The sequence below is a fragment of the Zeugodacus cucurbitae genome, chromosome 6, assembly GCF_028554725.1.
Source record: "Zeugodacus cucurbitae isolate PBARC_wt_2022May chromosome 6, idZeuCucr1.2, whole genome shotgun sequence".
Classification (NCBI taxonomy): Eukaryota; Metazoa; Arthropoda; class Insecta; order Diptera; family Tephritidae; genus Zeugodacus; species Zeugodacus cucurbitae.
The window spans coordinates 35,053,615-35,081,372 of NC_071671.1; the positions used below are offsets into that span (position 1 = coordinate 35,053,615).

Below are 27,758 nucleotides of genomic sequence, written 5' to 3' on the forward strand. Positions count from 1 at the left end.
CACCCCAGCCAGAGTCAGCCAAATATTGAAGCGGCATTTTTCAACGCACAAAGCTATGCATCAGGTGGCTCCAAGCATAGCAAGATCACCAAGTGCATCGTTGAAATGATAATTAAGGACAATTTGCCATTTTCGCATGTGGAAGGTAATATGTTAAGAAATATAATTTTTTTTACTGCTGGCAAAAGGATTCTTGAAATTAATGAAGGAGCAGCATCCTTTATATAAAGTAACAACCAAGAACACAATAAAGTCTGAAATGGGAAAAATGTATGACGAGGGAATTGAAAACTTAAAAAAACAGTGTCCCGGATATATGGACGGATATAAACACAAATAGCATGATTGTCTTAACCTTGCACGGCCTATTTGAAAATAAGCAAATCATTACGACAATTTGAGTGTTCAAGGTGACACAAGCCCACACTTCAGAGTATTTCTGAAGTGCTAATGTCAGCGTTGGATAATTTTGTTATCACAAAAAACCAGGTAACAGTAGTGGTAAAGCTAATACACCAAAGCTTTAATTATACATTCAATTTAGTTTGCACGAATGCCTTACAGATTGACGACGCTGCAAATCTATTGTTCTCTGGTTGAAGCACAACAGCAGATCTAAAGAAAACTTGCATCAGCTGCAGGTTTCTGCTGGCGTATCAGAGGTAATAATCGATGTTAAAACAAGGTGGAATTCCACTTTTTGCGTGTTGGAGCGCTTTGTTAAGTTTATTTCTTATATCGGTCAAGTTCTTTTAAATTTTTCTGATACACCGCAATGATATCGATAAAAGAAAAAAATGATATTATTGAAATTATTGCCTTTCTCAAACCACTGGAAGCTTTGACGGCAAATATAAGTGGAACTTACTTTCTTATGAGCCGCATCTATATTATTGGATCCGCTCTTTAAGAAACTACATTTTAATGATCTACTGGCATTTGCTTCTGTTATGAAGCATATACGAAACGAATTAACTGCACTCTCGCATATAGACGAAACCACAGGAAGTACGAGTGACGGGAGTGTTGACACTGGCGCACAAGCGTCGAAAGAAACATGACGACCCATCTCCATTCAAGGACGAACTAACGGTTTTCCTCAATGATCCTGTAATGATGGTAAAAACTAATGTGGCCAATGCCTGGGAGGAGATGAAACTGGTATACGCAAAAATGTACACAATTGCGCACCAATATTGCTTCCTAATAGGCACTTCAGTGCCGGCGGAGCACCTTTTCTCCAAGGCAAGTGCTACCACCACACAGAAGCGCAATAGGCTGACTACTTCAGTCCTAAACAAATTATTATTATTAAACTCTCTTTTAAATAAATAATGAAACTATGAAAAATTGTTTTTGTATTTATTATTTATGGTAATACTAGAAGAAGTATTGATTAATCGATTATTTTAATTTTTTGGCGATTAATTGCAATTCAATACCACCATTACATACACACATACGCAGCAAAGGGTAAAATTTGCATAAACATTTAACTCAACTCTTCTTTCGTACAGCACCGTGAATGAGAGAAAGAAACAACCGAAGTTCTCGTGTTTGAACAAGTTTTGTTTTCAGCTATATCATAGCTGCTTGTGGAGTATTATTTTGCGTGTTTTCTTTAAATCAGTAATCTGCAGCCTAATTATAGTTTAAATTATTGAACCACGCATTTTTATATAAGTAAAAGGTAAAATATTAAATAATAATTAAAGTAAATAAGTTTTTTAAAGCCAAAAGATGGAATTGAAGAGGGAGATACAGTAATACTTTATTTCACTGTAAATTCGAAGCACGGGCGAAACCATGGAATACGTAATACGTAATTGTTGAATATAGTAATATTATCTTGCCTGAAATTCTAATTAATTTTCCATACAGATATTTCAACTACTGCTTATGGTAGCAGCGTAGAACTTTCGAAGCGATGGAATATGTGCTGCAAGCAAATCTAGAACTATGGATGCAAACGCTGTTACATCGAACAGAAAGCATTTACACACCAGATATTAGGTTTAATGTCACTTTTTTTACGTACAATTAAACCTTTTGGTCAACCCAAGCACGGGAAGAATTGGAACGACATGTTTTAGGTGCTTTTGTAACCGTTTAACATCGCGACGTATGTCAACTGGGTTTTGCCAATGAGCTAGAGGGCAAAGCAGTTTCAGTATTTTTGGGCTTACCGGCACTTGGCGTGCCATTAGCATCTAAAACACAGAAATTAAAGGGTAAATTTAAATGGATGTTTGTGCTCATAGAAATTTAAAAACTTTTTGTATGTTTAATTAAAAAACTTTTTTGATTCATTTTCACCTTGTATTGAGGAATCATAACGTTGTGGTATCGCTTTACAAGGACAAAATTCACCGAAATTAGATCAATGGAAATACTATAGCAAGAGCATGGATGTTAAGACTTGAACGATGCCATGCTAGATTTAGAATTCCTGAAACATAAGGTAATTATTACCAACTTGTATTACAAACTTTATAAAAATTCAAATTTTACTTTATATTTTATAGAAACCTTCCTCCCAGATGAGTCTAGTACAAGTACATCCAGGTCGCACGGGGTGTTTGACATTTGCCACTCTTCCTCTAGCCTTTGTCCAAAAAGCAAAAATTGTTCAATTATTCAATACGTTATAGTTACGTTATGTATATAGTGTAGTACGATAATACATGTATAAAATAAATATAATAATAAGCACCTAAATGGCATACAATTTTCAATAAATATGAAATATAATTAATGATTTTGTTATTAAATTCTCATTTCGGGTTTTGGCAGAACTAACCGAAAATAGCGGGTATAGTTTCTGGGCTTTTGTGGGTCGCAATACTGAAAGTGCACGTGCAGTTTTCGTTCGCAGTTTTGGGTCTTTCATCCGTGATAGTACCAAGAACAGTACTGGAAGTGCACATGTAGTGTTGGGTCTTTAATCCGTGATTGTACCAAGATCATTGCCCGAATTGTGCAAGAGGTATATATAAATTTTTAAATGATGAATGTAATGTGCAAGAAAGGGATGAACGATAAAACGTACACAATAGTTTCGGGTACTTTTGTCAATTCGCCCTTAAGAATGGCATAGAAACTTTCATTGAAACTGCTAGTACCGCTCCCTGGCATTTCACCGAAGAATTCGCCGGTACCTGTCTTGCAGGGTGGAGACTGTTCGATTTATCATTTTCAAGGTAGCCCTTTAATCACAAGTGTTGGTCATTTGTTGGGTCACCGTTTCGTTACTTAAATTTGGTTCATTGGTCTTCATTCTATAGGTCACCTATTTTTTCGTTTAAAAATGAAAAATTGAAATTGTTTTATTTTTATTTATTTAATTGTATGGGGTATTAACATTCAAAAATTAGTATGGTATTTTACATTTTTAATAATTATTATAGATTAATTTTTAAATGTTAGCATTTCAATAGAAAGTAAACTTTCACTTTTACAAACGTTTTTACGGCTATCATTTATACATTGACAAAATTTACATATTTTACATATAAAGTTAGTATTAATCATAAAATTTTTATAATTTACAATTTCTCAAAAGTTTTAAGTATTGTTTTTTTGTGTTATACAATACAATTTAAATTTCACTACTATTACAATTGTTACAAATATGCGTACATTCATATGTATATAGATGCTAATTTAACAATATTTCACATTTATATTGTAACGGATTTCCAAAATAAATCGTTTTCGCTGAAATTCTACCTTGAGTTCGATCACTGGATTGTCAAATAAAAGTCACACTTTAATGGCTATACACTAATCTTTATTTCTAATTCCTTATAACTTAACACTTTAGTACTCAATACTCTACTTTACAACTCTAAGTTATAACTTGTTTACACTTTGCTCGACAACTCTCTCCTTAGAATTGTCCTCACTCGACAACTCTCTTATCAGAACTGTGTCTTGCTGCCAGCCCGGCAGCCCTTATATAGTCGATTGCTAACATGTTATCGTCACTCGAACATTCTGGCAACTACGAATATCGATGTCTAGATACATCTGGCAAGTTATCGCCTTCGATTGTCTATTCTAGTTTGTTCTGGTGCCATTTTCGTTACACTGCCCTCCACTTAAGTCTGATCGTCCCGATTAGACATACTTCCAGAACCAAACCCTTAGCATTTCTTCTTTTCATCTCGTCTTCTAGGACACTGTTGTCTTCTTTAGCATTTCTTTCTCCATTAGCATTAATCCTTAACCTTAAATCAATCAGTAACCAAAAATTATCCTCGCAGTTGTCAACGCCGTTGATTCCAGGAACATGGATATGTGGACGTCCTCTGTATCTGTGACGATACCTGTCCACCAGCTTTCTAATATGCTCTTCCAAGTTTCGGCTGAATCTTTCCACCATTATATCGGATCGTGGATATGATGCTGCTTCAAATATTTTCCGGACACATTGATTCTGGCACATTTCCCAACTTTTGATGTCTACGTCCACCATCTCGTCAGTCTCTTGGCTTAGAATTGGGGTTTTCTCCGTCCTAGCCATCAAACCACTCCTGTTTCCCGATCTGCTGGTAGGTAATGGACCAGCTACAACCATGGCAAATTGCTCAAATGGCGTTCCCGAACTGTACTGCTTCATCTGACCATGACTCTTGGAACTCGTCACCTCATTTGCAATGCAATCCCCCATTAATTTACGACAACCAACCAAACAAAACTGATTCTTCAACCTTCCCAAGGTTTCCGTGATTCTTATGTCCACTTCACTTGGACCTTTGTGCATCTCGTAGTGAACTTTTGGTAATCTCTCATTCCGACCAACCATGAAAGATCGGGAGATTTGTCCTTCTTTACTTTTCCATACCCGATATAAGCAACCAGCCACTAACTTGAAGCTTTTGCACTGTGCCTTTGCGACTAGAGATTCTGCAGCCTTTTCTTCTTTCTCTGGACTTTCTTTGGACGTTTGAGAGTCTTCCTCCTTCAGATCATAATCTTTTGTCCATGACACGTCTGTCTTCTCTGGGATCACCTGCGTCGATATATGTACCTCCTGTTCCTTCAACTGTGTCGACACTTGTGCCGAAACCTGCGATGGTATACCCTCTCCATGCACTTCCAGCTGTGCTGACACCTCTTCTCTTTTTAAGGTCACCTCCATCGACTCCTCCTCTTTCAACTGTGAGGATATCCCATTCACTTCCAATTGTGTTAACAAAATCTCTCCATGCGATTCTAAAGGTCTTAACATACAGGTCTGATTCGCTTCCAACAGTGTGGACATATTCTTCCCATGCACTACGAGTTGTGTTGACACCTCTGCTCTATTTGAGGCCACATCCATTGAATCCTCCTCCTGCTCTTCCAACTGTGAAGACACATCGGCTATATATGAGTTCATCTGACTGGACTGACTTTCCTTCTGCTTTTTTAACTGTGAAGAAAATTGAGCTGATATTTGCGTTGTTATTTGGGACAACTTTGTTGTTAATCGTGTGTCCTGCGCCTGGAGCTGTGACGATATGTGCGACAAGATCGTGTTCATGTCTTCTTCAGTTAACTGAGCCATTATCTATTCTGCAGTTTTATTTGGCAATCCCACTTCTGACACCAATTGTAACGGATTTCCAAAATAAATCGTTTTCGCTGAAATTCTACCTTGAGTTCGATCACTGGATTGTCAAATAAAAGTCACACTTTAATGGCTATACACTAATCTTTATTTCTAATTCCTTATAACTTAACACTTTAGTATTCAATACTCTACTTTACAACTCTAAGTTATAACTTGTTTACACTTTGCTCGACAACTCTCTCCTTAGAATTGTCCTCACTCGACAACTCTCTTATCAGAACTGTGTCTTGCTGCCAGCCCGGCAGCCCTTATATAGTCGATTGCTAACATGTTATCGTCACTCGAACATTCTGGCAACTACGAATATCGATGTCTAGATACATCTGGCAAGTTATCGCCTTCGATTGTCTATTCTAGTTTGTTCTGGTGCCATTTTCGTTACAATATTAATAAATTTAGTGCTATAGCGTACGTTCAAAATTTATAAATTTAAAATATTGAAAATGATAAATTGTAGTTATCCATTGTGTAGATCCAAGGGCATCATAGAAGACACTGTGTTTAGCACGTTGAAAATAAGTGTTAAAAGTGTTACTCCAAAAGTCCGATGTAATTTGTAGTACATCATCCGATTTTGTCTTAGTTTCGAAAATAAATTCGTTTCAATAATACCTGTTGTTGTAGCATATTTTGTGTTGTATTTCTAGATGCATGATTTTTGTTACTTCCTGACACAAAGGACTACGAGTGCTTCTTCCATCATACGACGAATTTGTATTGTACGATTGATTGCCGTTGTATGCCTTGAAGAACTGCTGGTAGGATGCCCCGCACCCATACTAAGTATAGCTACCTTCCTATATGGGAGCATATGGGTGGTATCCAGCTTAAGCTTTCTCCGAAGTTTGCAAATATCTGAAAAGGATAATAAAAAGATAAAAATATATTCTAACAAAAGATTTTATGTTTAGTATATACATACATATATAAGGTTTGATATTATCAACTCACCCATCAGCCTAAAGTGGCACCAGATGTGTGTTGCAGCTCGCTTTGCCTTCCGAGACCATTTTCTGCAGTTATTTCCTCAAAATAAGCTGTAGCATCCAGCTATAGTACTGTAAAGAGAAAATTAAATAAATGCAAAATTATATCACCCATCAAACACAGGAATTGAAATTCTCAAACGTTGGAGAAAATATTAATTTTCAATTTGAAGTACAACATTTATACAATTTGAAAGACAACATTTTCTCAAACGGTTCTCAAAGCCTATTTCTCAAATCTGTTTCCAATATTTTACAATTTGAAAGCCAACATTTTCTCAAAAGTTATTTCTCAAATTTGTTTCCAACATTTTACAATTTGAGAAAAACCATTTTCTCAAATATATGGCATTCCGTTTCATTCCTTTCAATAAGTGCTGAACTCAATGACGACGACACGACACGACGTAACGACTGCTGATCACAAATGTCGCTTTGAAGCCAGCGTCTTGAACATTTTGAAGACGGCAGCGACATATCAAACTGCAATTTCATTGTTGCCGTACTAAAACCTTTCATTTCAATAAAATTTACATATTTAGTTTAAAGTGAAATTATTTGCGCAAAAGATGTAAAAATTGTCGATTTATTTGTTTTAAATAATCGATTGTTATTATAAATGATATATCAAAGTTATTTTACGTTTATGCTGGCAAAATAACGTCATACTTGTTAGAACTTTGAATAATTTTACGTTTCACATGTTAGTGGCAGCTCTACAACGGCCATTGTCGTCGGCAAAATTAGAAACATTTCTAATTTGGCGACAGCGAAGACTTCAACCCTTTTGTGGTGAAGTCGTGCTGTTGTCAAAAAATTTGTGCCCATAAGAACGCGTGTATTTTAATATTTGACAGTTGTCGCTCGTCGCTTGTCGTCTTCTATGTGTTCAGCACAATAATCAGCCAATCATCTTTCAAAAAGCGTTCATTACAAAACAAACGTGGTCGTGGAGTGCAACAATATTTGGTGATCAAAGTGAAAAGAAGTATGTTATTATACATTTTGATTGTTATTGTGATATTTCGGATAAAATATGCATACAAAAACGAAAATAAAAAGTGAAGTAACTCAGATTTTGTTGGCATGCTCACAGAAACTGTTGTAGAAGGGAAATATAAAAATCTGGAGATGTTTTTATATTTTGCACTGAAATGAACTTTTTATTTTTTTTGTTCTCGTTAATTTAAATTAGAAAATTTATTTCAGTTATATTACTATGTTATTTATTGATTAATAAAATGTATGTATATACATATAAATATACTTTTTTACAAATTCGTAAATAAATAAAAATAAATTTCCTAACTTAATTTGACAAGTTCTTATTTTTAAATCAGTGGCAACTTCATTGAAGGTAATTGGAATCCATTCCATTCCTCTCGTTTCACATTTGAGAAAATGTTTGAGATTTTGACATTCTCAAATTGAGAACAAAGGAATATTTCATATTAAAAATGTGTCTTTTGTTTGAGAATGGCTTTGTTTTCAAATTAAAATGCATTTGGGAACAAACGTTTGAGATTTGAGTTTAAGGTTGATTCTCTAACTCATCTCAATTTGAGAATCAACAAAAATGTTAATTGGCAGTAACAAATTATTAATGCGCACTTACATTCACTCACTTACAATTTTCTTTTCATATGAATGGCGGCCATGGCGGTGATTTTGATCGGTTCATTGTAGAACGTGCATCTCTCTCTTATACATACAAAAATTAGGGTTAATGAATGTTGCCACTCTAACTACCGAGATTGCCATTTAACTAGAAAAAGTTACTATTGCGTATGTGTTGGTAAAAGCTGAAAAACTTTGCATGTGTAGTGGTGTATGAGTTAGCTCCGTCTTGTAGGGTATAATTATGAGCACTTTTTTTATTCATTTTCACCTTGTATTAAGGAATCATAACGATGTTGTATCGCTTTACAACGATATCCATAAGGTAATTTTATCATCGTTTATGTTGTAAAAATTAAAGTTTTACTTAATATTTTAAAGAAACCCTCCCCCAAAAAATTGGAATTAATAAAAAAACAGATCTTACAAAAACTCCTAAACAAACCAAACAAGTCCTCACATCATGTGCGCTGGTTACACTTCCAGGCCACACGAGACATTTGCCGCTCTTCCTCCAGCCTTCGTCAGATAGCAAAAATTGTTCAACTGTTGAATACTATCCAGTTTCGGGTATTTCATCCGTGATTGTACCAAGAACATTCCCTGAATGTAATGTGCAAGAATGGGATGATCGATCACACGTACACCAGAATTTCTGGAACTTTTGTCAATTCGCCCTTAAGGATCGCAGAAACCTTTATTGAAACTGCTAGTAGCGTTTTCTGGCTTTGAATCGAAGAATTCGCCGAAACCTGACTTGCAGGGAATATTCCCTACAAGATGGAGCTAACTCATACACCACTACACATGCAAATTTTTTCAGCTTTTACCAATACATACACATTGCTAACATTTTGTAGTTAAGTGGCAATCTCGGTAGTTAGAGTAGCAAAATTCATTAACCCTAATTTTTGTATGTGTAAGAGAGAGATACAATGAACCATGGCCGCTGTTCATTTCAAAATAAAATTTAAAGTGAATGGATGTAAGTGCGTTTTAAATATTTTTTTTTATTTTGTTAAGTATTTTTGGATATTTATCCATCTTATAAATGCATTATTTGTGTTGTTTTTGTTATTAGTTTTTATAATTAAAATAATTTCATTCCAGTTATACGTGTGTGCACAGGAAAGGAAGAACAAGGAGGTGACATTGGAATTGGTGGAGGTATGTTTCATATATATTTAATACATAATACAAATTAATTACAAAGTAATTTTAAATGATTTCAGGTTTTTGGATATAGCACTGGTGCAATATAGTATAACAACAACGCAGAAACAATGGATAATAACATGGTAAATATAAATGCGTATATGTGCATGTTGAGTTAGTGCGTATTAAGATGTACATACATATGTACATATGTATGTATGTACAAGAATGCATCTGTTGCATCATGTTCAAAATATTTATTTAGAATAATTTTTATTTTGATGTTAAAAAGTTGTTTATTTTTTGTTTAGTTATTACAAGCATTAAGCTCTGTAGATATATATATATATATATATACGTTTGTTTTTTAGCATTACTTATATTTTCATTATCCATTTCAGATATTGAAAACTCAAAGGCGTTAGGCGTCAATTGGTCCTTCCATCGGAGTGGAGGTCTCCCTCTTCCTCGGCTTCCACCGAGTCCATTCGAACATCATGACCAAGCCCGCGTAGCCGCTATCTTTTTTCGCTGGACTATGCCAATGTCGTCTAACAACACATGCTCATCATTTCATCTTTTGCGGTATTCGCCGTTGCCAATGTTTAAGGGACCATAAATCCCCAAAACCTTCTCTCGAAAACTCTTAGTGCCGTCTCATCAGATGTTGACACCGTCCACGCTTCTGCACCATAATGTAGGACGGGAATGATGAGGGACTTGTAGAGTTTAGTTTTTGCTCATTTTATTTTTCAATTGCCTACTCAGACCATAAACACAAATACTGGAGGATTAAAATAGCTACAACTTTTCTTAAGTTTGTACTACGAATACAAATATATTCATATTTTCTAATCGTTAACATCAATTTATATTTCTAATAATTTTCAGGCATGATAAACAAGACAACAACAAATCCCATCGGACATTTAGATTAGCAGTTGCACAACCTCTTTCCGACGAGCTGAACCTTTTTATGATGTACATATGGGATAGGATTGTATGGAATTGACATTCATTAGTTTCGCTGGATCCTTACAAGATAGTAATAAGGAAATCGTTCGCGTTTAGTATTAATTTATTCATTTGCTAATTCATAATTAGATGTAAAATATTATTAAATTTGAATGTTCGAATACTAATAACATTCGTAATAGTAATGAAATTTTTCTTGAATTGTATAACAACTACAAAAAATAAAAATGTAATACTTAATACTAAATTTATATATGAAACATGTAAAAAGTAAAAATTTAATAATTAATACAAACTTTATTTTTAAAATATGTAAATTTTGTCAATGTATAAATATAAATGTATAAAAATTCAATGCAAAAACATTTGTAAAAAATCAATGTATAAATAGCTGCAAAAACGTTTGTAAAAAGTTCACTTCGTACTGAAATGCTAATATTTAAAAATTAATCTATAATGATTATTAAAAATTTAAAATATTATACAATACTAATTTATAAATGTAAATATATCATACAATTATAATAAATAAATAAAAATAAAAATAAAAAAAATTCAATTTTTCATTTTTAAACGGAAAAGTAGGTGACCTATAGAATGAAGACCAATGGAGACCAATGAACCAAATTTAAGTAACGAAACGGTGACCCAACAAATGACCAATACCTGTGATTAAAGGGTTACCCTGAAAATGATAAATCGAACAGTCTCCACTGATAGATGGCTGATTAAAAAAAAAACTACTACAGGGGGCTTTGCTAACCACAGAGTGACTTTCCAAAACAGAGAAAAATTAGAGCAGAAAGACATATGCAGCATTGGCACCAAAATCAATGAGAGAGAGCGAGCAAGATAATCACACCGACATGCCGTAAACGAGGAGATATGGTAACTTTTTTCCTGCTGCTAGAACAAAAGAGACCAAAATAATAATACAAGCCTTCTTTACCGGTGACCAATATTCCATAAGATAAGTAACTCTACCCGTCTTGCAGGGTTGTGTCCTTTCTCGAAACACTGCGCAGGCAATATATTTTGACATACTCCTATTTCTGGCAATATTACCATCCTGAACAAGCATGCCCTACAAGACGGAGTTAATCCAACAAAGCCTGCGTGACCGAAACTCCCACACATTTACACAATTTTTACTTATTACTACAGCCCTATTCTCATGTCCTCACAAAAATTACTACCCTCACTATTGTGAAGTTTTTGAATTTTGTGATGATTCCATTATGCTGGCGAAAATTTCCTCAAACATATGGGAAGTGTGGAAGCAGCCATCACAACACAAAAACATCTGTGTTTGTTTTGTTTTACAACAATATTTGAAAACAAATATGTAAATATTTGAGTGTTATAACTAGGATAAAGGCACCCAATAACTTTAGTATAGTATAGGATCTATAGTTTAGAGTATCTGCTAACTCCGACCAAAGCATTTCCAGCTCTTGAGGGTTGGTCGGAGTTAGCTTCCCCCGTTGCAGCTCAGGATGCTGCTTGCAAAGAATTATATAATGTTGCAGCTCCTCCTGAGTTGTCCTTTCAACATTTGTACGCCTAAACGAAATCATTATATTTACATTAAAATTATTGAATTTCAAAAATTACTTACATTTCTTCGCTTTCCATTTCAAATTTGTATTTGTTTATTTTTATTAAAACAGCTGTTTGACTACAAAATGCTCTTCACCTCACGTGGGGACTTCTTTAAGCTTTTTTCTTATGAGGTTCGAGCCAGAATAGCTTCACAGAATATGCCTCACATAAAATCTCTCAAAATTTTCCTCTCATCTCAGTAATGAGGTTTTTTCAGAATAGAGCTGTAAATAACAAACTACTACAGGGGGCTCTGCTAACCACAGAGAGACATATACTTTTCCAAAACAATAGAAAAAATAGAGCAGAAAGACATATGCAGGATTTGCACCAAAATCAATGAGAGAGAGCGAGCAAGATAATCACACCGACATGCCGTAAAAGAGGAGAAATGGTAACTTTATTCCTGCTGCTAGAACAAGAGAGACCAATAAAATAAAATAAGCTTTTTTTTACTGGTAACCAATACACCATAAGATAAGTAACTCTACTCGTCTTGCAGGAAGCAAATGACAGTTAAGTTCACTATTAGACTGAGGGAATCTTTCCTACTAATCACTCATAACCAAGGCCATTCTAATATTCTTAGTAAATTCCCTAAAATTAAATTTACATACGTCCCTCAATATTGTCTTCTCTACTAGAGAGATGTGGGACAATAGCGAGGTAGCCAAGAAAAAAGAAATAAACATATATACGGACCGATCTAAATTAAATAAACGAGTTTCGGAAAAATTAGATAGCCTTCCGACTACCAGATCACTGCAGCGTCTTTCAAGCAGAGATTACTGCAATAAAAGAAAGCCTGCTCGAAAGAAAGTGTTGGCAAAGACGACGAGAAATATATATTTTTTACAGACATCCAAGCGGTTTTAAAACTACTTAAGACCCTAAGGATTTTCTCTAAGATAGTACAAGAATGCAAAAATCTATTAATGGAACTGACTTCTTATTATACGATAAACTTGCAATGGGTTCCTGGACACAGTTATATTCCCGGTAACTGTGAAGCAGACGAATTAGTGAGATTGGGCGCAACTTTACAATTGGATCCCAGTAACGGGGATATATGCATGCCGTTGACCACTTGTAGACACTTAATCGATAAGCAGGTCTTAGACTGAGCTGAATCCCGGTGAAAAGAATCTATCACTTGCTCAACTAGCGGGCGAACGTAGCCTGATAGAAATAAATTCCGTACGTGTCGGCTACTGACATTTAAAAGGAAGGAAATAAGAACTCTAGTTGGAGTGCTAACTGGTCATTGAATCGCAACAATCGGACACAGTTTTCTCGACGACATCTCGGAGGTTGCGCACATTAAACTGGTTGAGTTGCTCAACTTTATAAAAGCCACATAGTGGTTCAAAGAGGACATTCTAGTGTAAGGGGACTCGAGTTCCGGTGGATTCACAATGGGCCTTCTAAAGGCCTAGGACGTCATCTGACATCCACTTTACCTACCTTCCTATGTAGCCTATTCACAATGGTAAAAATGGCTTGAAGGACAAATTATTATCAAAAAGGACAATACAAATATATTATTTTAATGTTATTAACTCGATATATATTATAACTGAATAAATAAAACGTATGACATGGCTTGAAGTTGTGGATGCAGACAAATTACAAATGTTTCTAATTTTGCCGACGACAATGGCTGCCGCTGTAGAGCTGCCACTAATATGTGATATGTAAAATTATTTAAAATTCTAACAAGTATAACGTTATTTTGCCAGCAAAAGCTTAAATAGCTTTGATATATCGTTTTTAATAACAATCGATTATTTGAAACAAATAAATCGCCTATTTATACATTTTTTGCACAAAAAATTTTACTTTGAACAAATGTCCTGAACACATAGAAGACGACAAGTGACGAGTGACAGCTGTCAAATATTAAAATACTCGCGTTCTTATGGGCACAGATTTTTTGACAACAGCATGACTACGCGACAACAAGCTTGTAGTTGTCGTTGTCGCCAAATTAGAAATGTTTCTAATTTTGCCGACGACAATGGCCGCTGTAGAGCTGCCACTAATATGTGAAATGTAAAATTATTCAAAGTTCTCACAAGTATGACATCTCTTATGAGATGTTATATACTAATTTAATTAATATTAGTATTTAAAAAATAAATAATTATTTTACATACAATAGTGTTCGGATTGTAAAAATGTAATTAAAGTTTTAGATGTTAATTATTGAAATATGAATAGAAATGATATTTTTTACTTAATTAAAAAAGTTTAGATCAAAAAGTAGATAATAGCTAAATTTTTTAAAAATATATATAAGATTATATTTGTAAGGTTTAGGGCTTTTTTCTTTTTTACTTTTTAAATTAGATATTTAATTTGGCTGAACCGGTTGAGTGTTAGACAAAGTAAAAATAAATATTTGTATGCCTGTGATCGGCACTTCTTTTACCAAATGAAAAATTACAAAAAACTTCGGATAAATGCTGTTCCGGACTCGCATTTACCAAACACATCAGAATCTAGGAATTTTAGCTGCAATTCATTAATTGAATTGGGATCGGAAGATTTCCTTCCTAGAACTAGCGGTTCGGAATCCCTTGGGGATTCGAACAATTTATTATCACCAATAACAGAAGAAGCCCAGGAAGAAGTAGGAATTTTACAGAAATAGGAGTGCAAACAAATTTAAGCTTGGTATCAAGAGCCCATAGGGAACAAAAATTGATGCAGGAAAATTCTAAGTTAAAAAATGAATTAGATCAAAAACAAAGGAAAATAACATATTTAAAATGAAGAATACAAAAAAAAAACTTTTGCGATAATTTTCCTCCACAAATAGGCGCCATAGTGCGCAATAGTACGAAAAACTTTAATAGAAATCCCAAAGGTCGTAGATACGACAGCTATTTTAAAACACTGGCTTTAGGTGTATACTTCCTTTCCGCTCTAGTTTGTAGACACTTTAAGCCAATCCTTACCCTGCAAGACAGGGACCGGCGAATGAAATGCCAGGGAGCGGTACCCGCAGTTTCAATGAAAGTTTCTATGCCATTCTTAAGGGCGAATTGACAAAAGTACACGAAACTCTTGTGTACGTGTGATCGTTCATCCCTTTCTTGCACATTACATTCATCATTTAGCAATGTATATATACCTCTTGCACAATTTGGGGAATGGTATTGGTACAATCACATATGAAAGACCCAAAACTGCGAACCAAAACAACATGTGCACTTCGAGTACTGTTCTTGGTACTATAACGGATGAAAGACCCAAAACTACGAACCAAAACTGCACGTGCACTTTCAGTACTGCGACCCACAAAAGCCCAGAAACTATACCCGGTTGTTTTCGGTTAGTTCTACCAAAATCCCAAATGAGAATTTAATAACAAAATCATTAATTATATTTCATATTTATTTGAAATATCATGCCATTTAGGTGTTTATTATTATATTTACTTTATAAATGTATTATCGTACTTCACTATATACATAGGTAAACGTATTGAATATTTGAACAATGTCAAATACCCCGAGCGGCCTGGAAGTATAAGCTGCGCACATTATGTAAGGACTCTTTTGGTTTCTTTAGTTTTTGTAAAATCTCTTCTTTCATTAACTTCACTAGTACTAGATTCATCAAATTTCTGGGAGGAGGGTTTCCATAAAATATAAAGTAAAATTTGAATTTTTACAACACAAAAGTTGGTAAAAATTACCTTATGTTTCAGGAATTCTAAATCTAGCACGGCACCGTTCAAGTCTTAACATCCATGCTCTTGCTATAGTATTTCCATTGAACTAATTTCGTTGAATCCATGTCCTTGTAAAGCGAAACAACAACGTTATGATTGCTCCATATATATATATATATATTTGGCGTAGGAACCGCTTTAAGCGATTATAGCCGAATGCACCAGAGCGCGCCACTCATTCCTCTTTTTTGCTTTTTGGCGCCAACTGTATAAAATCGTACAGCTCATCGTTCCATCGTCTGCGGTATTCGCCGTTGCCAATGTTTAGAGGACCATAAATCTTGCGCAAAACCTTTCTCTCGAAAACCCCAAGAGTCGTCTCATCGGATGTTGTCATCGTCCACGCTTCAGCGCCATACATCAGGACGGGAATAATGAGCGACTTATAGAGTTTGATTTTGGTTCGTCGAGAGAGGACTTTACTTTTCAATTGCCTACTCAGTCCAAAGTAGCACCTGTTGGCAAGAGTGATTCTGCGTTGGATTTCAAGGCTGACATTGTTGGTGTTGTTAATGCTGGTTCCCAGATAAACGAAATTATCTACAACTTCAAAGTTATGACTGTCAACAGTGACGTGGGAGCCAAGACGCGAGTGCGCTGACTGTTTGTTTGATGACAGGAGATATTTCGTCTTGTCCTCATTCACCACCAGACCCATACGCTTCGCTTCTTTATCTAGTCTGGAAAACGCAGAACCAACGGCGAGGTTGTTGTTTCCGATGATATCAATATCATCGACATACGCCAGGAGCTGTACACTCTTGTAGAAGATTGTACCCACTCTATTTAGTTCTGCAGCTCGTATTATTTTTTCCAGCAATAGATTGAAGAAGTCACACGATAGTGAGTCACCCTGTCTGAAGCTTCGTTTGGTATCGAACGGCTCGGAGAGGTCCTTCCCGATCCTGACGGAGCTTTTGGTGTTGCTCAACGTCAGCTTACATAGCCGTGTTAGTTTTGCAGGGATACCAAATTCAGACATCGCGGCATAAAGGCAGCTCCTATTCGTGCTATCGAAGGCAGCTTTAAAATCGATAAAAAGATGGTGAGTATCGATTTTTCTATCTCGGGTCTTTTCCAAGATTTGGCGCATGGTGAATATCAGGTCCATTGTAGATTTTCCAGGTCTAAAGCCACACTGATAAGGTCCAATCAGTTCGTTGACGGTGGGCTTTAGTCTTTCACACAATACGCTCGACAAAACCTTATATGCGATATTGAGGAGACTTATACCACGGTAGGTGGCGCAGATTGTGGGGACTCCCTTCTTATGGATTTGGCAGAGCACACTAAGATTCCAATCGTCAGGCATGCTTTCTTCCGACCATATTCTACAAAGAAGCTGATGCATGCACCTATCAGTTCTTCGCCGCCGTATTTGAATAGCTCATGGTCGGGTAATGGAACATCTATTCCATCGTCATCGATTGGGGAATCGGGTTCGCCATCTCCTGGTGTTGTACTTTCACAGCAATTGAGCAGGTCGGAGAAGTGTTCCCTCCATAATCCCAGTGTGCTCTGGACATCCGTTATCAGATTACCTTCTCGGTCCCTACATGATAATGCTCCGGTCTTGAAACCTTCTGTTAATCGCCTCATCTTTTCATAAAATTTTCGAGCATTACCCAAGTTGGCCAGCTTTTCAAGCTTTTCATACTCACGCATTTCGGCGTCCTTCTTTTTACGTTTGCAAATGCGTCTCGCTTCCCTCTTCAGTTCTCGATATCTATCCCACCCCGAACGTGTTGTGGTCGATCGCAACGTTGCGAGGTAGGCAGTCTGTTTTCTCTCCACTGCGGAACGACAATTCTCATCGTACCAACTGGTTTTTTGGCGTTGCCGGAGACCAATTGTTTGTTGCTCAATACAAGGTGAAAATTAATCAAAAAAGTCCTCCTAATTGAACATACAAGAAGTTTTTAAATTTCTATGATCACAAACATTCACTTAAATTTACCCTTTAATTTCTGAGTTTTGGCTGCTAATGGCACGGCCAACTGAGTGGCCGGTAATTCTAAAAATAGTGCAAGTGCTTTGCCCTCTAGCTCATTGGCAAAACCCAGTTGACACACGTCGCGATGATAAACGGTTACAAAAGCAGCTAAGCCATGTCGTTTCAGTTCTTCCCGGGCTTGTGTTGAGCCAAAGTTTAATTGCACGTAAAAAAGTGACATTAAACCTAATATCTGGTGTGTAAATGGTTTCGCCCTTGATGTTGACCATTGTTGGCGTATCTTCTATTGCGTGCTTCGAATTGACAATGCAATGAAGTATTACTGTATCACCCTCTTCAATTCCATATTTTGGCCTTAGCAAACTTTTATTTTACGTTTTACTTATTTAAAAATGCGTTCTTCAATAATTTAAACTTTAATTAGGCTACAGATCACTGATTTAAATAAAACACGCAAAATAAAACTTCACAAGCAGCCATGATATAGCTCAAAACAAAACTTGTTTAAACACGAGAACTTTGGTTGCTTCTTTCTATCATTCAGGGTGCTGTACGAAAGAAGAGTTGAGGTAAATGTTTATGCACATTTCGCCCTTTGTTGCATATGTGTGTATGTAGTGGTGTTATTAAAATTTCTTTGAATGTATTGGAGTTTCAGTACCCTTGACTTGCTGGGTAGATTTCGATAACCTAAGTATGATCAAATTGTAGGAGTAGAGGATTAAGGCGACGAAAATCGTACTAGTAGAATAGGAAATAGTACAATGACTCTGATGGTCCAAGGTATTGGTGGAATGCCTTGGTCTCATCCCTTATCTTATTTCATTGTCCATGGTTCATGTAAAGGGGATGTTGCCAAAAAATATATTTTTAAGGCCATTACCCAGTTACAAAGAATAGACTTAACCCTTGCCATTTTGTTTGTGATCAGCGATTTAATTTTCTTAATTTAGCAAGAGTATTAGGAGTTTCAATAGAGCATCCATACTTTGAGGTAAATGGCGAATAGGTATTTTTTAATGACTGAACTTTTATAATAAAGACTCCCAATATCCAATTCGTTGTGCACCGAAACTTTCAGATGCTCATATTTCCCCTAACAATTTTCAAAAAATGAGTGTCAAACTTGCAGGGCAAGTTTCCAGTGACACAGTCGCTTCCGGAATGTTATCCGCTTATTCCGGTCGTTTAACATGTCCTTCCCCTAGTTTTTGTAATACGGCAGAATATATTTTATTAACAGGATATTTGATTTATTTAATAGTAGTAATTTTGAAGCTATTTTGCCTAGTAAGAAAGTTTTTTCGGCAACACCCGAGTAAATTCATTTTTTAGATGAGGCTATTAAACTTTTAAAGACGGTTAGGGTTAGCGATGACACCGGAGCTGACATAACTTCCTCCTTCAATTACCTTAAGGGTTGGATCCTTAATATAAATAGATTTCCTCGCGTTAAGAACCCAACAACCAATGACAGGTTGTCGTTAAAGGGTTGTTCGGAATTTAATTGAAATTCAAATTGTTTAAAAAAAGAGGTTTTTAAAGCGATTTAAGTTTATTCATATATTTTTTTTTTAATTTGTTGGAACATAATAGGCGTGTTTTATCTTACCAGCAAATTAAGCTATTAGCTTATTTTGTATGGAAGACTTAGCCAACATAATTATGTTGGCTTGTCATAAGCTATCATAGCTTGTACCCTGCAAGACGGGTAATTTTTAGCTAACATGTTACAGCTATGTTACTCTAAACATTAGCAAAAATTAATTTGTGTGTTACTTTTGTTCGAAGCGTGGGAAAGAAGTAACACTATGCCCCTACTCGTTCAACGGTTTTCTCACTCTATCCAATTACATTTTGCATAAGTGGTCTCGTTCTACGATAACACTTATACTTGTCTCCTATTGGTCAAGTTTTGACAACTAACAGTCTGTTAATGGCCTCATATATTTTCATATTTGGCATGTTATATATATGTTACCTCTGCTGAAGCAAATGTTAGCATATATGTTATCCCTATGTTATTCAGAACAGATGTATTTGTTACCGTACGGGTCATTATTTTGGTTAGCAGCTTGTTACCTATATTTGTTATCTTTTTCCGCTAACAGTTAAAAATAATTATTTTCGTTTTGTTTTTTATTTTATTTTATTACATTTTTAATTATTACAAAATCAAATATGTAGATAATACAATCATATAAACTTAAACAGTTAAACTTATTATTAAATTTTTACATTTACAAGTTATTAATATAAAAATTACATTTATATATAAATTATTATATTTATGCAATTTATGTTCTAATTTAACAAATTCAAATGATATATAATCTTATTTTATTCTTATTCTAAATATATGTATATATTTTAACGATGTTGGGTGTGGACTGGATACACCTTACGCAAACCTGCTAACAACATATCAAGAAATTCCATCCCAGCATCCAGGCATCTAACACCTAAAACAGAAAAACAAAACGAAGGATGAGTATATGTAAAATAGTACATAATAGAACTACACGCTATACAATGGCCACTAGTATTTACAAAGCTTTTAATATTTATTTTTCTTCTTATATTTAGCACCTTTCTTTTAATAATAATATTCTTTAATTTAGCACTTGAATTTTTATATATTTCTTTATATAGCTTTTAATATTAATTAATCAGTTTATATTTAACCATTGAGGTTAATATGTTCAGAATTCTGCAAACGAGCAAATACCCTGACATCCGAAAGCACTTATTTAAATGAGTTAGGTACCAACCGCTTGTTTACCCAATTCATTTATTTATTTTTTTCACTTTTGAACTACACACTTTAAATATAATAATAATTAGGTATTAATTAAGATAATTTTAAAATAACTTACATTTTCTTTTGTATCAAGTCCCGGTCTTTGTGCGTTGATTTTGCCTGCAATTTCATTAAAGCTGTATTAGTAAAAACACACAAATTATTAGATAAACACAAATCACACTTACCTTTTTAATTGAATACTTTTATATATCTCCTGCATAAAAATTAAAATCAATTAATATTAATAATAAAATTTAACCAAAAATAACCTTACCTCTTCAAGCGACAATTTTTTTTATAAAATGGCCAAATTGCGGCTTCAATTTCAGTTTTTCTTTTTTTAATGTCATATTTGTCTTCTTTTAGCATATTATTATATCAATATGCTTACAGTGGCAATATTTTTTCTCTTTCTAACGAAAGCTTTCTCCAATTCAATTCAAAGTTGTAAACAAATGTAAGTGTTGTAATTGTATGAGTAAACATCTGATAAAGTTTGATTGTGTTTGTGCAGTTTGTTACCTCCGTCTTGCAGGGTATATTGAACTAGAGGCATTTTTTATTTTTAACTAGGCGGCGTGAATGGATCAAGCTGTTGGGCGTAAAAAATCCAACAGCTAAGCATTTATTAGCGTGCACGAGGCATTTCCCCTTAAAATAAGGAAGAGTCGCTTGATAGCGAAGACGGTTAGAATTGCGTATTACTATCTAATGAAGAAATTTCATATTCTTCCTCTTTAGGAAATTTCCAAACAGTTAGTACTTGGGGAAACAGTAGGCAGACTCAAACAGATCAATATTTTACAGAAGGGACACCTAGGAAAAGAATGTATCGGGAGGAGTTGGACAATAAATCACAGGAGTTAGAATTTTGCGCAATAAGGTGAAATTTTTAGAAGATAGGATAGAAATTTAAGGAAATAATAAAAATTTGTCTATAGTTGGGCAGGAAGAAAATAGATATAAATAGTTTGAAACGGTTGTGGTGATTCTTGTCACTGTCAGGTTTCCAACATCTACAAACGAGACGGCTTTGTCAAGACAATTTAGAAAATTATTTTGGATAGATAAGGAGAGGCGTTGGTCGATGTGTAAGGATAATACCTTACATGTTTTGTAATTTGTTCAGGAAGTCATGGGGATTGCGTTATGCTAATATAGTGACCAACGGAAACTGTGAACCGCTAACCCATTACGAAAACTTTTCCCCTACTATTTCTAATAATTTAATAGAAAGTGTGTGTTAGGACCGTTTAGTGCAGGACTTGTCAGAGTTCCAAGGACTTCCACAACCTGAACATTCGTTCAACCGAATAGGGTTAGAATGTTATTCAGAAGTAGATGATATTGAGGTTGATTTTTTGAAAGAACATGCATTTACATATTTTAGCGGCCATTTATATTTAAAAATATTTAAGACACACACTTGTACACACCCTTACCATACTTAGGAGATGAAATTTCTCCCGAATATCTCTTCACACAATAAAGGCAAACAGACAGGTGCAATTTGATTAAGCCGCCTCAGGGATTTTTGAATTATTTAAAAGAAATAGAGGTAATTTTTATAAGAGAATTGGATAGCACTTGTCACAGGATAGGTGTAGGGCAATTATTATTTGGTAAAATGAAACATATCAGCCTCTACACATGATGTAATAATAGCGATAGTAACACTATACTAGCATTATTTGTATATTAGAATTAGAATATTTTTTACACAAACATTTTGCAACAGGGACCTTAGCACGCCTCATTTTAAAAACAAAATTTTATTGCCCGGTTTCATAGTCAGTGCTTAGGTTGTGCTTAAGATAAAACAGAAATATTGCGTTTTACAGTTCATATTTAAGTTCTGCTTAAGTAACAGCTGATTTTTATATTGACTTTAAAATAAAAATGATTTGCTGAAAAAATTTTTCTTGCATTCAATGACAGTTATATGCTTTCCTGCGAGTTGCAATAGCTGCCTCCACTCGCTTGCGGTGAAATTCGGTGTCCTTTTATTGTTTCCAAACATTTTCCAGATTCTAAATTTATTCGTCGCAAAGTTATTTTTCATCAACAATAATTTCAATTTGTCAGATGGTATTTGTAAACAAATGTTTTTCATTGTGCTGCCATATATCATAATAGAATTTTATAGAAAATAAGCATCGACTGTGAAACGCAAATGACTACTCAGTCAACAACAATGCTTAGCTAAGATTTTATTTGGGAACATCTTAAGTACGAACCGTGAAACCGGGCATATGTGTTTCACATATGTAGGTTTTTGTTATGATTTATAAATATATTTTCGAGACCTTTTCTTCGGCTTCTGTGTAAATATTCTTTTTTTATATAACTGGATTCTGACGAATTTCAGGCGTTTTTGCGATTGTTTATTTATTTGTAAATATGTATTTTTATGTAAATAATAGTATTTACGAATTTTTGTAATGTTGTAAAATTGATTTTTTTTACGTTTACATTATATTATTGAGAAATATTTGTATATGAAATGTATTTATTTTACCGAACCGAACACCCAAAAATAACATCGGTAACGCGCTAATTGCATACCTCAGTGGTAGTGTGGAAACTGCAAAACACCCAAAATTGATTTCTAAAATACCCAATCTGATTTCTTCGGTATGGTGGCATCACTGCCAAATGTTATAAAATATGTGGATTTTGACAGCGCTCTCACAAAACAAAGAGTTTCGTATCATGTCATCTTTGGCATTGTATAATAAACTGCTGCACAAGCAGGCTTACCCGTTGTTTCAAGTCATTCGTTCATTTAACATGACAATGCAATGTTTTGCTCTCAGCGAACAATTCAAATCAACAACACACTCAGAGTAGTAAAAGCAAATGCTTGCATGACATTTTTCTCACCAAGCATTTTTGCTTCAAAACATTACTGTTGGAGAAGGCACGAAAGGCAATGACAATGCAAGGCAATAAAAATCAATCCTGTGTCAACGAATGCAACAAAACATTTTCCTAATACATGTCATCACACATTGTTGTTATTTTTATGCTAAAATGTAAATTATTTTATAAAAACATTATTTTAAAGAATATTTTTACACTTAAAAATACTATTTCTTTTAGTATTAATGAATTTACATGCATTATATGCATGCATAAACATGTTCTCTCTTCATAGAGAACGAGCATTTAACAGCAAGTGCAAGCTGTACTCGTTGCTTTTTCGCTAGGCAAGAAAGGCAATGATTTGTTTTCATTGCCTTTCAAGCCTAAAATACGAGTAAGCATTGCATTGCATTGTCGTGAATACCCACAAGTGTTGCTTGCTTATGTCTTTCGGTGTTCGTTGCTATTTATATTGTTATTATATTGTTTCAAATGTCATCAACCAAAACACTTGCAATAGGTCGCACATTGCTTTGAAATCACCAAAGTGCACTTGTTCAGCAGTTTATTGTATAAACATACAAGTAGCCAAAGAATCAGCTGGTTATCGGGAAATTTTTCACAGCTGAGATCACCTGATCGATTAACTACATATTTCAACACAGAATTTTAAATAAACGCACTGTAAAATGGAAATATTCTTGTGGATTTGGAAAGAAATTATTAATGAAAAATATAATTCATAACAATGATTAATTGCGTATGTATTGCTCTTCATCACCACCTCTGAGGATGCAAGTTTTTGGTTGTTCGGTACCCCTTCTTAAAAATGACACCTTACTTAATAAATAACACTATTTAAATTAAAGAGCTTTCGCTTTCTTTGGAGCAAAAATGTTCGCTTGAATGAAAATTTACATAACAGGGTTGCACGAAATACATAGACTTTACAAGTCGTAAGTCGCAAATATTTGCGAAATATTTTAGATAAATTTGAAAACATTTAATAATGTTGTGATACAGAAAATAAAATTGTGATCAAACCCATATAAATTATATTTTATAATTTCTAAAGAACCGAAATATATTTGAAAATTTGCCAAAGTTTACATAAAGTAATAAATTGTGTAGCATAATGTGTTGAACACATAGAAGACGACAAGCGACGAGCGACATCTGTCAAATATTAAAATACACGCGTTCTTATGGGCACAGATTTTTTGACAACAGCACGACTACGCGACAACAGGCTTGTAGTTGTCGTTGTCGACAAATTAGAAATGCTTCTAATTTTGCCGACGACAATGGCCGCTGTAGAGCTGCCACTAACATGTGAAATGTAAAATTAGTCAAAGTTCTCACAAGTATGACGTTATTTTTCCAGCAGAAACGTAAAATGGCTTTGGTATATCATTTATAATAACAATCGATTATTTAAAACAAATAAATCGCCAATTTTTACATTTTTCGCGTAAATAATTTCACTTTAAACTAAATATGTAAATTTTATTGAAGTGAAAGATGTTAGTAGGGCAACAATGAAATTGCTCTTTGATATGTCGCTGCCGTCTTCAAAATGTTCAAGACGCTGGCTTCAAAGCGACATTTGTGGTCATCCGTCGCTACGTCGTGTCGTGTCGTCGTCTTTGTGTTCAGCACTTAACACGACAACTCGACATTCGGCCTTTGAGCCTTTTTAGTACACTGCAACCCGCGCGAAGTGCCTAACCCCTTGAGGTATTTGGCCTTTTTAGTAACAAAATCTGTAGGACACCCGCGCGAAGTGCCTTTTTATACTCTCGCAACAAAGTTGCTAAGAGAGTATTATAGTTTTGTTCACATAACGGTTGTTTGTAACACCCAAAACTAAACGAGTTAGATATAGGGTTATATATACCAAAGTGATCAGGGTGAAGAGTGGAGTTAAAATCCGGATGTCTGTCTGTCCAGCCGTCCATCTGTACAAGCTGTAACTTAAGTAAAAATTTAGATATCTTGATGAAACTTGGCACACTTGTTTCTTGGAAGGCTGCTTCTGAAGATGGGCAACATCGAACTACTGCCACGCCTACAAAATGGCGAAAACCGAAAACACATAAAGTGCCACAAGTAAGAAATAAAACCACGCCCACCTCCCATACAAAGGTTATGTTGAAAACTACTAAAAATGCTTTAATTCAGTAAGTGAAAGAAATCGGACCATAGGTTTTCAAGGCCCCATATATCGAACATGAGGACCTCGGTGTTTCTAACCTAATATTAGGGTTTCCAAGTCAATGGACTTTATACCATATATATGACGAATATGTGGGTCAAATTGTGTGTTATATTAATAAAATGGAATAAATAAATTGCTAGAGTATAAAATGATCGGTCACAACCGAAGTTCGCCCTTCCTTATTTGTTAGTAGTATATTACGCACGAAAACCTCTTCATTCAATTGCATTCCTGTCACAATTTCTTTCAATAGTGGTACTTATCCAGCAAGTCATGGGTACTGAAACTCCAACACATTCAAAGAAATTTTAATAACACCACTACATACACACATAAGAAACAAAGGGTAAAATGTGCTTAAACATTTAACTCAACTCTTCTCTCATACAGCACCCTGAATGATAGAAAGAAACAACCAAAGTTCTCGTGTTTGAACAAGTTTTGTTTTGAGCTATATCATGGCTGCTTGTGAAGTATTATTTTGCGTGTTTTGTTTAATTCAGTGATCTGCAGCCTAATTAAAGTATAAATTATTGAAGCACGCATTTTTAAATAAGTAAAACGTAAAATAAAAGTTTTCTAAGGCCAAAATATGGAATTGAAGAGGGTTATACAGTAATACTTCAATGCACTATCAATTCGAAGCACGCAATAAAAGCCAACAATGGTCAACATCAAGGGCGAAACCATTAAATACGTAAATAATTGTTGAATATAATAATATTATCTTGCCTTAAATTCTAATTAATTTTCCACACAGATATTTCAAACTTATATGGCGCGTTAAAGGTACGCAAACTTATTGGTGTCACTTATTGTAACAGCGTAGAACTTTCGAAGCGATGGAATATGTGCTGCAAGCAAATCCAAAACTATGGACGCAAACGCTGCTACATGGAACACAAATCATTCACACACCAGATATTACGTTTAATGTCACTTTTTTGCGTGCAATTAAATCTTTTGGTCAACACAAGCACGGGAAGAATTGGAACGACATGTTTTAGGTGCTTTTGTAACGTATCGCGACGTATGTCAACTGGGTTTTGCCAATGAGCTAGAGGGCAGAGCAGTTTCAGTATTTTTGGGCTTACCGGCACTTGGCGTGCCATTAGCAGCTAAAACACAGAAATTAAAGGGTAAATTTAAGTGAATGTTTGTGCTCATAGAAAATTAAAAACTTTTTGTATGTTTAATTAGGAGGACTTTTTTGATGCATTTTCACCTTGTATTGAGGAATCATAACGTTGTTGTATCGCTTTACAAGGACATAAATTCACCGAAGTTAGTTCAATGGAAATACTACAGCAAGAGCACGGATGTTAAGACTTGAACGGTGCCGTGTTAGATTTAGAATTCCTGAAACATAAGGTAATTATTACCAACTTTTATTACAAACTTTATAAAAATTCAAATTTTACTTTATATTTTATAGAAACCCTCCTCTCAGATGAATCTAGTACTAGTGAAATTAATGAAAGAACAGATCTTATAAAATCTCCGAAAGAAACCAAAAGAGTCCTCACATAATGTGCGCAGCTTACACTTACACACCGCACGGGGTATTTGACATTTTCCACTCTTCCTCCAGCCTTTGTCAGATAGCAAAAATTGTTTAAATATTCATTTTCACCTACTTTATACATATGTATATAGTGTAGTACGATAATATATGTATAAAGTAAATATAATAATAAACAACTAAATGGCATGATATTTTAAATAAATATCTAATATAATTAATGATTTTGTTATTAAATTCTCATTTGGGATTTTGGTAGAACTAACCGAAAATAACCGGGTATAGTTTCTGGGGTTTTGTGGGTCGCAGTACTGAAAGTGCACGTGCAGTTTTGGGTCTTTCATCCGTGATAGCACCAAGAACAGTACTAGAAGTGCACGTGGAGTTTTCGTTCGCAGTATTAGGTCTTTCATCCGTGATTGTACCAATACCATTCCCGAAATTGTGCAAGAGGTATATATACATTGCTAAATGATGAATGTAATGTGCAAGAAAGGGATGAACGATCTCACGTACACAATAGTTTCGTGTACTTTTGTCAATTCGCCCTTAAGAATGGCATAGAAACTTTCATTGAAACTGCGGGTACCGCTCCCTGGCATTTCACCGGAGAATTCGCCGGTACCTGTCTTGCAGGGTGGTTGCAGTTTGGGGGTGCCGCTCTATCCTTTCCCATAGGAAGGATAAATATCCAGGTGAGTTAAA

General features: G+C 34.8%; 4 long non-coding RNA genes across 5 annotated transcripts; 3 read left to right on the forward strand and 1 right to left on the reverse strand.

Annotated features, from left to right (window-relative positions):
* Positions 1-1,491: 1,491 nt before the first annotated feature.
* LOC114805039 (uncharacterized) lies at positions 1,492-2,755 on the forward strand. Its single transcript, XR_003753141.2, has 4 exons — positions 1,492-1,822; positions 1,882-2,231; positions 2,328-2,461; positions 2,526-2,755. It is a non-coding gene; the product is annotated as an uncharacterized LOC114805039 (long non-coding RNA).
* A 3,183-nt stretch (positions 2,756-5,938) lies between these two features.
* LOC128922716 (uncharacterized) lies at positions 5,939-10,694 on the forward strand. Its single transcript, XR_008471893.1, has 5 exons — positions 5,939-6,025; positions 9,331-9,387; positions 9,453-9,518; positions 9,777-10,192; positions 10,267-10,694. It is a non-coding gene; the product is annotated as an uncharacterized LOC128922716 (long non-coding RNA).
* An 8,002-nt stretch (positions 10,695-18,696) lies between these two features.
* Positions 18,697-20,964, reverse strand: LOC128922715 (uncharacterized). Its single transcript, XR_008471892.1, has 4 exons — positions 20,723-20,964; positions 20,634-20,662; positions 20,522-20,565; positions 18,697-20,107 (listed from the first exon to the last, which is right to left on the reverse strand). It is a non-coding gene; the product is annotated as an uncharacterized LOC128922715 (long non-coding RNA).
* A 1,163-nt stretch (positions 20,965-22,127) lies between these two features.
* LOC114805038 (uncharacterized) lies at positions 22,128-27,239 on the forward strand. 2 transcript variants are annotated; one of them, XR_003753140.2, is made up of 5 exons: positions 22,128-22,842; positions 26,035-26,228; positions 26,292-26,670; positions 26,732-26,902; positions 26,967-27,239. It is a non-coding gene; the product is annotated as an uncharacterized LOC114805038 (long non-coding RNA). The 2 variants fall into 2 exon arrangements; XR_008471933.1 differs by having other exon boundaries at positions 22,128-22,772.
* Positions 27,240-27,758: the final 519 nt, after the last annotated feature.